This window comes from Astatotilapia calliptera, chromosome 23, assembly GCF_900246225.1.
Source record: "Astatotilapia calliptera chromosome 23, fAstCal1.2, whole genome shotgun sequence".
NCBI classification, from domain to species: domain Eukaryota; kingdom Metazoa; phylum Chordata; class Actinopteri; order Cichliformes; family Cichlidae; genus Astatotilapia; species Astatotilapia calliptera.
In genome coordinates, this window is record NC_039323.1 from 33,258,042 (window position 1) to 33,270,612 (window position 12,571).

The 12,571-nt window shown below is 36.1% G+C and overlaps 1 long non-coding RNA gene and 1 pseudogene across 1 annotated transcript; one reads left to right on the forward strand and one right to left on the reverse strand.

Annotated features, from left to right (window-relative positions):
* The window catches only part of LOC113016850 (gamma-aminobutyric acid receptor subunit gamma-3-like), a 187,537-nt pseudogene that overhangs the window by 68,094 nt on the left and 106,872 nt on the right, over positions 1-12,571 (reverse strand).
* LOC113016851 (uncharacterized) lies at positions 3,781-7,582 on the forward strand. Its single transcript, XR_003271317.1, has 3 exons — positions 3,781-3,993; positions 5,134-5,256; positions 6,519-7,582. It is a non-coding gene; the product is annotated as an uncharacterized LOC113016851 (long non-coding RNA).

The window sequence follows — 12,571 nt, forward strand, 5'->3', positions numbered from 1 at the left end:
CAAATAGCTTCCTCCTTATCCGGCCTCATCTTTTTTGCATGGAGGCAGCTTCGCTCCTCGCCCCTTACAGATGTCTTTCATCCACATTTTCCACATTCAGGTACCAAAACATGTTTGCTGAGAGAGCCGATATCCTATCTTTATGGCTGTGTGTTCAGTCAAAGCTTCACTGAGAACTCCCAGAGCCAGAAATGTTTAAAAAAAAATAAAGTGTCTAGATTGGCAGTGACAGGGCTCTAAGGATTAACAGTTTTTTCATGCCTGTAATTACAACGAGTTTTCCATTGTTTTTCTGCCATGTGGAGGGCCTCATCGGAGGTGTCTGTCAGCGGGATTACACAAAAACTACTGAGCCAGATTTCATGAAACTTGATAAAGAGGTGAAGCACGAGCAAAGAAAGAACCCACTAGGTTTTGGTGTGGATTTTGATTGCTTCCTTTAAACTCAGTAGATTGTGCCTTTCTATTGTAACACTTCTTCCTTCAATCAATCATGATGTCAATTTACAGTGAGAATGACAAAAAGTAGAAAAAAATATTTCATTTACAAAAAATCATTTCATTAATGAATATGACTTTTGCCCCTTTAGTAATTCAGATTTTCCAGGTCCAGAAACCCCAACTATGGTATAGCATTAACAGAAATATGCTGCTCATTCAGGTGATAGTTTCACTTTACTTCAATTTATTCAAAACAACAGAGGCTGTCGTTGTCACTTGTGATATGTAGAAAATATTTATTGAAGTTTTTCAAGCTAAGCCCATTCAGTATAGTAGAACAACGTGCATCCCAGAGTTCTCTGTGGATAAATAAGGCAAACAAAGGCCTTTCACCCAGGAGACTGTGGTATTCTCACTTAGATCAAATTTGACCTTAAAACTTTAAATTACTGGATTTAGACTTATTTTTTCTGTTGACATTTGATCTCATTTCAGAAGCAATGTTTGTTGTTGTATTGTTTTATATATATATATATATATATATACATATATATATATATATATATATATATATATATATATATATATGTATATGTATGTGTGTGTATATATATATATACACACACACACATATATATATATATATATATATATATATATATATATGTATATATATATATATATATATATATATATATATATATGTATATATATATATATATATGTATATATATGTATATATATATATGTATATATATGTATATATATATATATATATATATATATATATATATATATATATATATATATATATATATATATATATATATATATATATATATATATATATAAAACTGCATATCTATAATATTCCAAAGTAATGTAAAGCACCCTGACATGATTGCTGGCGTTATATAAATCTAATCGATCTTGTTAGCTTTATGAAAAAGTTTTAGATCATCGCAACATTGTGATTGATGATTTGCATTGATGATCCTGGAGAAACATTAATTATGTTATCTAGTATGAACAACAGGTTGCCCGTGACTTGCTGGAAGACATCCCTTTTTTTATGAGTTAACAGTGGAAGCAGCATGGTGACTTCACCAAAATACATGCAGGAGGTAGGTAGGTGACTGATGACTCTGAATTGCCCATAGGTGTAAATTACTGTGTTAGGCCCTGCAACAGACTGGTAACCTATCCAGGGTGTACCCCACATCTTTGTCTATGGTAGCTGTGATGGGCTCCAGCTATCCCCCCATGACCCTGAATTGAATAAGTGGATGAAAATGGAAAGATGGATGCTGTGACAAGGAAGGCTTATAAGCTATATAATTTTCCTTTTGTACTTATTTAACCATTTAAGCGAATATGAACTCTAAGTAAAACTACTGATTACCCTTATTTACCTCCAGCCTTTACATGATCCCAGCCACCTCCAGTCAAATCTTACTGTCCTGCTCTTAAAAAGAATTCCACCAAGCAATCTCTGCTTGGCACTTGCAGTAAGTGCACAGTATTAACTGAAGCCATCAATATTATATTAACCGGTTGGAAGAGATTGATTTCAAAGCAAAATGTAATTGTTTCACTGGTGTGACCTTCAAGCTGACGTCAGTGCAACTCACCGCTTCCTGCTTAGAAGCGGTGAGAATATTACGAGCCTTCCAGCAGCTCGGTGGCAACTCTGTCCCCGATTGAATCACCGATATTGGATTCTGCCAAAATTCTGATTATGTTAAGTTTGTCTTCATTTTATCACTTTGCACAATATTTGTGCATGCTAACCAAACTCTGGTTGAATGCTGCTTACAAATGAATGCATCGATAATAATTACCCAGCACTAAAATGCACACTAACTCCTTTTTAATTTTCACAATTTGGTATGTCTAATTTTCCTTAAATAAGGCTCTGAGCGCTTACAGCAATGATTATATGCTTGTTTCTCTTAGACTGGTTTTCCTACCGGTCATCCCTCAAACTGGGACCTAAGTACAGATACATATATCCTTTTTTCCTGACTACTTCAAACACCTTGCACTATTAAAACAGCACTTAAAAAAAGGAAGAATATAATTTTTTACAAACATCTTGCTATCCCTGAGAATTCAATTCTCTGAGTTAAAATTTGTGTTCTGTGTTCTGACTTTAAATACCACCCATCAGGGAAAGGGTCATGATTGTGTTAAACATCATTGTCCAGTATTTAAAAAACGAATTCTGAGTTCTGCTGATGTTATTATCTCTCTTTATTTTTAAGCAGTGTCTTGGTTTGATGTTCTTTGACCGTTCCATTAATGCCAGTAATCTTTTATCTGTTAAAAAAAGGGACCTTTCACTGGGTATCATCAGAGTAAACTTTCATTTTTTAAACCTGTCCCATGAAGTGTGTGACCTGATTATTAAACAAAATTACAGTTATTTAGCCATTATTATCCAGTATATTAATCATGCTCATATCATTTATAATGTTTTGTTCATGCATGCATGAGAGCACAATCTGATATTGCTGTGTTTGTTAAATAACTACAACAATGTGATAATTGATCCAAAGTGAATGTGTCATGTAGCGCTGTGATTCAAGGCATGGTAGGGAGGTGCATGTTAGTCAGTTTCAGCTGCTTTGCACAGGTGGAGCAGGTGCAATAGAGGGGCAACAACGAGGAAACCCTCCAAAAACAGGAAATGAAATCTTTTCTGTCTATTTTTTTCCATCCCATCGGGAGGACCGATACCTGCTCCATTGTGCAAGGAAGAACAGGATGAGCAGTGCCAGAGTCCTCCAGCAGGCCACTGGTATAAATGTCTCTCATTAAACAATCATAAACAGACTTAGGGCTCAACATCCTGTAGTGTGCCCTGTGCTCACTCTTCATCACCGTGGAGCCCGATTGCCAATGGCCATCGAATATCAGAACTGGCAGATCCACCACTGGCCCTGTGCTTTTGACAGATGAGAGCAGGTTCACCTTCAGCACATGTGACTGATGTGACAGGGTCTGGAGACACCGTGAAGAACATTATGCTGTCTGTAATGTCGTTCAGCATAAACGTGGTGGGTCAGTGATGGCTGGAGAGGCATATCCATGGGGGTACTCACAGAACTCTACAGTTACGACACCCTGACTTTCATTAGGTATAAGGATGAAAATCTTGGACCCAGTGTCAGACTTTCCACTGGTATAGTGGATCCTGGGTTCCTTCTGGTACTTGACAATGCATCCTCTCATGTGGAGAGAGTATGCAGGTAAGTGTTCCTTTATCTTTATTTTTATTTTTTTTAGCTGTATAAAAGGCATCACATATATTATACACTGTAAAAAAAATCCGTAAAAATACAGTACTATCTACTATATAAACGTGAAGGAATTTTCCGTATTAGTCATTTACAGGTATTTTTCTGTATTTCTCAACTACTGCAATGCATTGTGGGAAAAAGAACCCAAAAAGGAGGGAAAAGTAAGCGCAAGAGCAGCCATTAGGCTTCTTTCAGGCTTCATCTGGATTTTGGACTCTGAAGTTGGAGAAACTGCCTTCAAATTTCTGTGGTAAGTATTAAAACTCATGTTTCCTTTTATCAAAAATAATAATTTTCAAAAGACTCTGCGTTTTTATTTAGAAAGAATTGTTAATTTATTTGTTAACTGGTTTCGGCTGTCTCCAGACAAGTCAGGAATATTTTGCTGACTCATTTTAAAAAAAATAATTGTTATTTAGGTTTAACATGACTTAAGCTTTATTTTAGTTAATGTTAAAAATAATTTTTACTGTGATACCACCAGTTTTGCCCTTCAGTGGCTGAACCAGTTTTCATAAATATTATAGTTAGCTGTCTGTGTCTCTCTGGGTATTACACAGCTGTGACTGCTAACTAGCTAATTAGCGAAAGTCAGCGATGTGGATAACTGGGGAAAGTGAGAACTTATGGTCCTAGAAATTATTCTAGGACTCTCATAAGTACTGTATCAATACCCGTGTTTTACAGTTGGCTCTACTGTACACTTTAAAGGGTTTCGGGCAAAGTTACACTAACCCTAGTTTAACCCTCAGACCTTCCCGGCTGACGCTAGCAAATGCTAATGTAGCATTAGCTTTTGCTGATGATACTTTAGCAGCACTCTGATTTGGGCTGCTAAAGTAAATACTTTTAGCTAGCTGACCAGCATAGATTATTTCGGTGGTTAACAGACTGTAGTGGTAATATTATTGAAAGTATAGTTTCACCTCACCACATGTCTATTTTGTAGCACATAGAAATGTTTAGTTAATATTTATAGACAGACACATTTTCCCTGTAACTGTGTTTTTACTCCAGCATTTGTTGAAAATGTAATTTATGAAATGTTGAGCAGCATTTCTAGTATGTGGAATATTTTTGTCACCCACTGTGCAAATATGATTAAATACTAATAATTATTACTAAAAAAAATTCAATAATAAATCAATAATAACTATTTCTTGATTGAACTATAATGTAAGCGCAGTGCTGGTGTGCAGGGGCTTTATATGCCTTGTCTATATCAAGCTTTTAGCCAAATATAAGCAGAGATATTTGTATCTTTCTTAAAAATCCAGATCCTTACAGATTATTTGAGAAATGGTTCAACAGCTATCACTACTTGACTCTAAGTCCTGCAGTGGAAAAATATCCCTTATTTCACCTTTAATCACACACTTTGGTTTTCCAGTGCAGAGCAATGAAAGACTTCACCAAGTGAAAAAAAAGATGAAGATACAAGCTGGTAATAATCCAGAGCAGCTGGTCTCAGGAAATGAAGAAAAACCCTGACCACCTTCTCTACAAACACAAGGTGAGTTTAATGTTGTGGTTGATTTCGTTTTTCAAGGTATGTATGTTACTTTAATTATAAACTGCTTTTGTTGCAACAGAATGGTGTTATGTGTATGCAACTCTACGTGAATTATAATCCTTTGTAGGGCTGTGTGATATGACCAAAATCTCACATCCCAATATAAGACATTTCTCTCCTGATAACGATATATATCACAAAATAGTGCATTTTCTGTAAATTCTGTGATTCTCGGGCAACTCGACTTATGTGAAGTGTTTTCAGTTGGGCGTCGTGTACCTGGAGTCGAGTGTTTTGACCGATGCATGAAACTATACATTTTTAGACATGAGTTTAAACGGCTGCCATTTTCTTTCTGAGTATTTATTTCACGGCGTGCTGCGAGGAAAAGCCTGTTCTAACGTTTGAGTCTAAGGATTATTTTGAGCACCTGACGGCTCTTTTTTGCTTTTCATTCGTAAACTCTCTCCATACTCTTTCATGTGATTCTTGTGTAGGTGGTTAAAGAGGTTTGTCGTGTTTGAGTGGTGGTGGGGACCAGTTTGTGGCATAATTTGCATAGTATAGCTTTCTGGGGCGTGTCAGACTTTTCATAACCAAACCATGTCCATGCTACAGAGGTAGCCCCTCGTTTAACAATAAGGTCCTCGATTTCTTTTGTCTGGTCCTTCTGATGGAGCTAGCTGGTTCTGCCTCATCCTCGCTGGTCATGCTGGTATTCTCTGTGCCTTCATCTGCGTGGTGACTGTAAGCGCCATTTATAGTCACTTCATGTTTTTATTTGAGGTCATTTGTTTGATGCATATTCTGAAATTTGATGTTTGGGAATAATGTACATCATTTGAGCTTTATTGTGAAAGGTTTATGTGGAAAATAAACAAGCGGACGGCGGAGCCACGCAATGGTTTTACCGTCATTGTTGGTAACGAAAGTACACGTAAAAACAGTCACTTGTCCGTCCATAGTGTGGTTATTTTAAGTATAAGAGAAAGAGAGAACTTTAAGAAATTAATATAGCCACTACAGTGACCATCAAAATCATGAAAAATATATTGCCATAAACAGTTTATTTTGCAACACCACATAACAAACAATAGTGTATAATATGAAACATACACATTTTTATATTGTCATCTGATATAAATCGTCATATCGCACAGCCCTAATCCTTTTTTGTTTATGTTGTTTATGTTCTAGGTAAAAAATAAAATAAAAATACAAACTTTTTAAAAATGACTTGTTGTTTCTCTTTTTTTTCTCAGAATAAATTGCGACTAGTCTCAATGGCTGACTTGGAGGAGCAACACAGCGACACGTTAATCCCAACTGCTGCAGTTCCTGTATGAACTGAGCAACTCTGAAAATCCAAGGAAAAGCTGAGTGTATTTTACTTAAAGCTCAGATGGACCTTGATGGACTAACATGCAGGCTGGATTCAGGACTTTGTCACACTGGTATATGAAGAGTGGTAACAAGACTTAAGTAATTTGCCTTACTATTGTCTTATTTGTTGTGATTTAGGGTCTGTGCGCACAAGCAGAGGTTTTTGTTTGTAACCGTAACCTTGTTTTCAGAGCCTTGTCTAACATTTAATGGTCATGAAATATGTCAGACTTTTTCCTCTACTTAAACAGCTAAGAGCATTTGAACACCATGGAGAAAAAGGTGTGCATTAAGGATTTTGAACTATGATGTTTAAGTGTTGTCACTGCTGAGGATGACACAGATCCTTATTCACTACGCTGCTGTTTACAGTTTAACTTTTCATCAGAACAAGCACTTCTAATTGTACTTTGCTCCTCACTGACAAAACAAGTCCAGTAAATACACTTTTATCTTTAAGTTTGGGACAGTAATCTGTCTTAATTTATTTTGTGTTTTAGTTATCATATGGTGAAAAGTCCTGTGGTTATCCATCCGTCCTGTTCGAATAAACCCAAAGTTCAGGAACATCTTCTTTAGATCTGTTCAGTTTTATTCATGTGGCACCACTTAAACAGTCAACAAATTTTGACTCAAGTATGTTATATTTTAAGGTAAAGAGTTGTTCTCAGACAAATGTTCACACAAATGTGAATGACATTCACTTCATTAATGAAGTGAATGTAATTCAGTAATCAAAGGTGTTTGGCTATAACTGACTACATGTGTATACTGTATCATAAGTGGACAGACATGGATGTAAACCACACCTTAACCATTTGGCTGAGGCAAAACTACCACAAGGCAGTGATTCTAACTAAAAGGTACTATGGATATTATTACATGTGAACATATAGTTAAATATGACATTTTTTGTTTGTCGGGTGTCCTGTTTGAAGAAAACACTTGGTAGCCACTTGAATGAATGTAAATAAACACATTTACATGAGGGCAACCTGATTTTAAGGAAATAAAAATGCTCAAATTTGAAAGCTTGTGAGTTATTTTGTTCATGTATCAGCTGTTTAGTAGTTTTATGACAAGATGGATGCTGTCATTATATTTTAGTATAGTTTTAGAGTTGAGGAGAATAAAAGAATATTTAACATTAATTGTACCAATGTTGTTGTGTACGAAGCACAAATTAATTTAAGTTTTAATTTATGAATTTTTGAGTACATGGTGTACTAGGTTGTAATTGCATAGAAATGTACGTTCAAGGATATAAAGAACTATATTTAATGAGTTACAGTGAAAAGAAGTGCTTGGAAATAGTAATATAAACAGAAATTTCTAATTTTCTATTTACGGAAAATATCAGTTAATGATACAGAAAATATACTGTGAATAAACGGAATCTTCCGTTTTATAGCTGAAGGAAATGTCCGTAAATAGTACAGAGAGTATACTGTAAATCTACAGAATTTTCCGTTTTATCGTTTACAGAAAAGTCCGTCAAACTTCCGTAAAAAAACAGAAAATGTACTGGCAGAAAATTACCAGGACATTTTCCGTTTTTCTACGGAATATTTTTTTACAGTGTATATTATAGCAGCCATCCAAATTATGATGAATGCACTACATTTTTTGTTTTTTAGCATTTACATAAACATGAGTTCCAACGCTGCAATAATCATTCAGTTCGAAATTTATGTTTAATTAACATAACATCAGTTTACACATAATATAATTGATTTCAGCAAATCTAGCACTGATAATGGGTTACACATTTATAGCAATCTAATTATGTTTGCACTGGTGCAGAATGCAGGATAACTGGCCTGAAGCACTGAAGCAGAGGTGGACCAGCATAGAGTATGGACAATACCTGGCATCCCTTCTCTAGAACAAGCATACAGGTAGAAGGAAATGACGGAGAACTCCATCACTTTTTAAACCAAAAATTTAAAACCCTGGTGTTAGTTCTTGAAAGTCTTCCTTACTGTAGTTTGTTCTTGGGGTCTGCAGGAAGCTCACTCAGTAGCAGCAGTTCTTGTTAAGTTTGTTGGTGTTATCAGGGTTAATTACGAGCAACTCAACAAAAGAAAATCAATTCAGGCTTCCGTGAATATGCCACCATTACAGCCTGCACATAATGAACTCTACTTCATTACTGCTTCTACTTCATTGCTGATCAAGTAGAATCCTGCGAGCTCTGAAATATTGTCTTGCACTTTATTATAATGCTTTGCCAAAAAAAACAAATCTCAAACTTAAACACATATCACTGACTAATGTACTTCCTCAGGCAAAACCAATGCATCATAATTGTTATAAATATTTATAAGTGAAATATTTATATCTCTCAGACTCTGGAAATTGGTCGCTGGGCTACATCTTCAATCCTTCAAGAAGAAAAATGATTGTTTTTTTTTTAAATCTCCAAGTAATGTGTCCACTTCTGGAGTGGTTCTAATGCTACTTCATTACCACAAATGATGTTTAGTTATTTCCTTTTCACTCTAAAAAGTAATTCAAAGACTTAGTAAATATCACTATAAGTTAGATGAGTCTGATAAAATCTATGAATATCCTTTTAGTAATTATTTGAGTTTGATAAATTGCAATAGATGTCTGAAATTTTAACTTATGTGTTTGTGTTAAATTAAGGTATTTATTTACATTTATCTCAGACAAAAAAAATCAGTATGTGGTTCACAGAATACCTTCTTTGCATGTACTTAATATTTTTGTTTAAAATTGAATCAAAATATTTGAGAAACGGGTATCTATACTCATCAGTATCTTGCACTAAAATCATTAGTTATTCAAATCAATATTATTTATTGTCAGCAACTACAACTGAAAAGTGTAAGTAAAGCAGGATAACATAGAGTAATTGAGTATTAGCGAGTGGCAAGAACACATAGCCTCACAGGAAATTTTCCATCATCACAATGGCAGTCAACAGACACAAACTCACGGGAGAGCCACCTGGAAAATTTGCCGGTTATGTGGCCTGGGTGCAAACTGTTAATGTAACGTTAAGGCTGTTTTACTGTAAACCTTCTCAAATGGGGCGATTGTGGCTCAAGAGTTGGCAGTTTGTCTTGTAATCGGAAGGTTGCCGGTTTGAGCCCCAGCTCCGACACTCTTGGTCGTTATGTCCTTGGGCAAGACACTTTACCCGTTGCCTACTGTTGGTGGTCAGAGGGCCCAGTGGCGCCAGTGTCTGGTAGTCTCGCCTCTGTCAGCTGTGGCTACAATGTAACTTGCCATCACTATTGTGTGAATGGGTGGATGACTGAATGTAGTGTAAAGCGCTTTGGGGTCCACAGGGACTAAATACAGGCCCTTTACCATATTTAATTTTAGGTACAATTTTGATTAAGTTCAGTTTACAAAATTAAGTAAATGGAACAAAATTTTGGATTAACTGACCATCTATATTTCAGTTACATTGACCAAGCATGTCAGTGTTATTGACTCAATTTTTTTGTGTGGTTTTCACTTAACCTTACATTTGTTTTTAACTCATGATATCTGTTATATTTACATAATTTTTTCATGTTTGTGTAACAATTACGATTACTCATTTCAACTTGATTTGTTTAAGCTTTACTTATTCAATTGATCAAGTATATTGAACAGATTTGACTGGTTTCCAATCTACTCAATATTTTTCAGTGTAAAAGTGTTGCCTTAAAAATTTTAAGTAAATGTCAGTTTTAGTTTTTAGAGTGATACTCTCCTCATCTGCACTACTGCTCCCCACCCCAACCCACCTTGTCCCCAAATAAACACAATGACCCAGAATGCAATGGTGTAGCATTATCCTGCCAGCAGCCCTCGCGGTGATGCTCCTTGTGTGTGTGACGGGCTGAAAAAAACGGTAAACACGATCATTCATCCGCTGCTTAGGGGTGATGATGAACTTCTGTCATACGTGTAATAAACAAAACTGTCCTGTACCTGAGGATATGAGTGGTATTTTGAAGATTGCTTTTGTGTATGTGTGCGTGTGTGTGTGTATGGAGCTAATATCATGAACATGCTTTTGTATTGTTCATTCCTAGGAATCAAATAGAAGGACCTTTTGAAAGAAACAAAAGAAATCCATTTGCATACCTGGCTGTTTACTCGAACACAATTTGTGAGGGTGTAGGAGGCAAAAATGAAAAATGACGCAGACTGCCGGCTGTGCTTCGCTGAACATCTATCCTAAGGTCCAATCAGCACCTGTGATTCTTTGTCTAAGATAAATGATGTACTTGTTGTTTGGCCTGTTTAATATTGATACCAGTAGTAGGGTATGCTGGCAGCAGCAGCAGAAACAGCTGTAGCGCTCATTTATCTGCCACCAGTAGACCCTGTATGTTAGACATCATGTTTCAGAAATGTATTTACTCATCACTTTTTTCAGCTGGAGCTGAGTCAGTGAATGTGAAGTCATATATTGATAAATACCCAGGAACATAATGTGGAACAAATAGGGATAAATGTGAAGATCTGCCATCCATCAATCCATTTTCTAGCATTGTCCCCAAGCAAGCAAAGAGACAGAGATAGTTTGCACTCCAGAGTCTCCTTCAGAGTGGACATGCACAAAGACACCTCACCTTGGAGGAACTCAGGAGGCATCCTAATGTCCAAACCATCTCAAGTCATTCTTTTTGTTGTGGAGGAGCAGTAGCTCTACTTGGAGTCCCTTCTGAATAACTGACATCCTCATTCTATCTCTAAAGCTGTGTCAACATATAAAGCAATTAGCACATCACTTCATGGCTCAGTCTAACCTGATTGTGACTAGGAAAAATCCATGTTTTGGTGTTTCTTGTATTAGGCAACTGATTGCAACCAGAGATGGACAGTAACGCGTTACTTGTAACGCGTTACAAGTAACGCGTTACTGTAATCTGATTACTTTTTTCAAGTAACGAGTAAAGTAAGGGATTACTATTGCAAAAACGGTAATTAGATTACCGTTACTTCCCGTAGGAACGCTGCGTTACTGCGTTACTAAAACCGTGATTTCTTTGCGAGAATGTCTCACGACAGTGACAACAGCTGTGTGCAGATCAACAATGGATCACATATCGATTGTGGGAGAGAGTATGAGCGTGCAGCGTTTAAAGCGTGGAAGTACTGACCTTACTTTGAGTTTGATTCCATAAAAAGTGACAAAAACATTAGCGTCCATCGTGCGTGGGAAGAAAACTTCTTTTTACAGCGAAAAAAACCCCTAAACTTCCAAGCAAGCACCGAGTGCGCAACGACGTAATGCACAACTGACCGCGGCACACCTGCACCAAGGTAAACCTCCGCCTACCCCTAGTCCTGCTTTACAGGTGAAAATAGAGCAACAAGACCGCTGAGTCTTTGACTTTATTTTTTTTCTGCTGCGTTTTACTTGCATCTATTTGAAAGAGTGAGTGTAAACACAAAAAATATTTTATTTTATGTGCTGGAATGGGCAGAAAATAGGTTTAAATGTTAAACTAATTTATTCAAGTCAGAGAATGTTGCATATAATTAAATTTTTGCTTGATGCATAGAGTTAAAAGATTAAAACTGATAAAACAAGTTAAAAAAAAGAGACTTTTCCATTTGATTACATTTTGTATGATGGATTATGCAGAAAAAGTAGAATTGGGCTGAAAGATCTATCGCTTTATCACCTATTCAGGTTGTAAATCGTGTTTTTAAAAAGTAACTAAGTAACTAAGTAATTAATTACTTTTGAAAATAAGTAATCAGTAAAGTAACGGGATTACTTTTTTGGGGAAGTAATCAGTAATTAGTTACTGATTACTTTTTTCAAGTAACTTGACCAACACTGATTGCAACTAGTCCCCCCAAGGTTGAGCGTTTATGACCTTCAATCTATGGGTAACCAACAGATTAAGCTTTTGACCAGGTGGGAGTCAACCTATTTCTAAACAATCACAGTCTG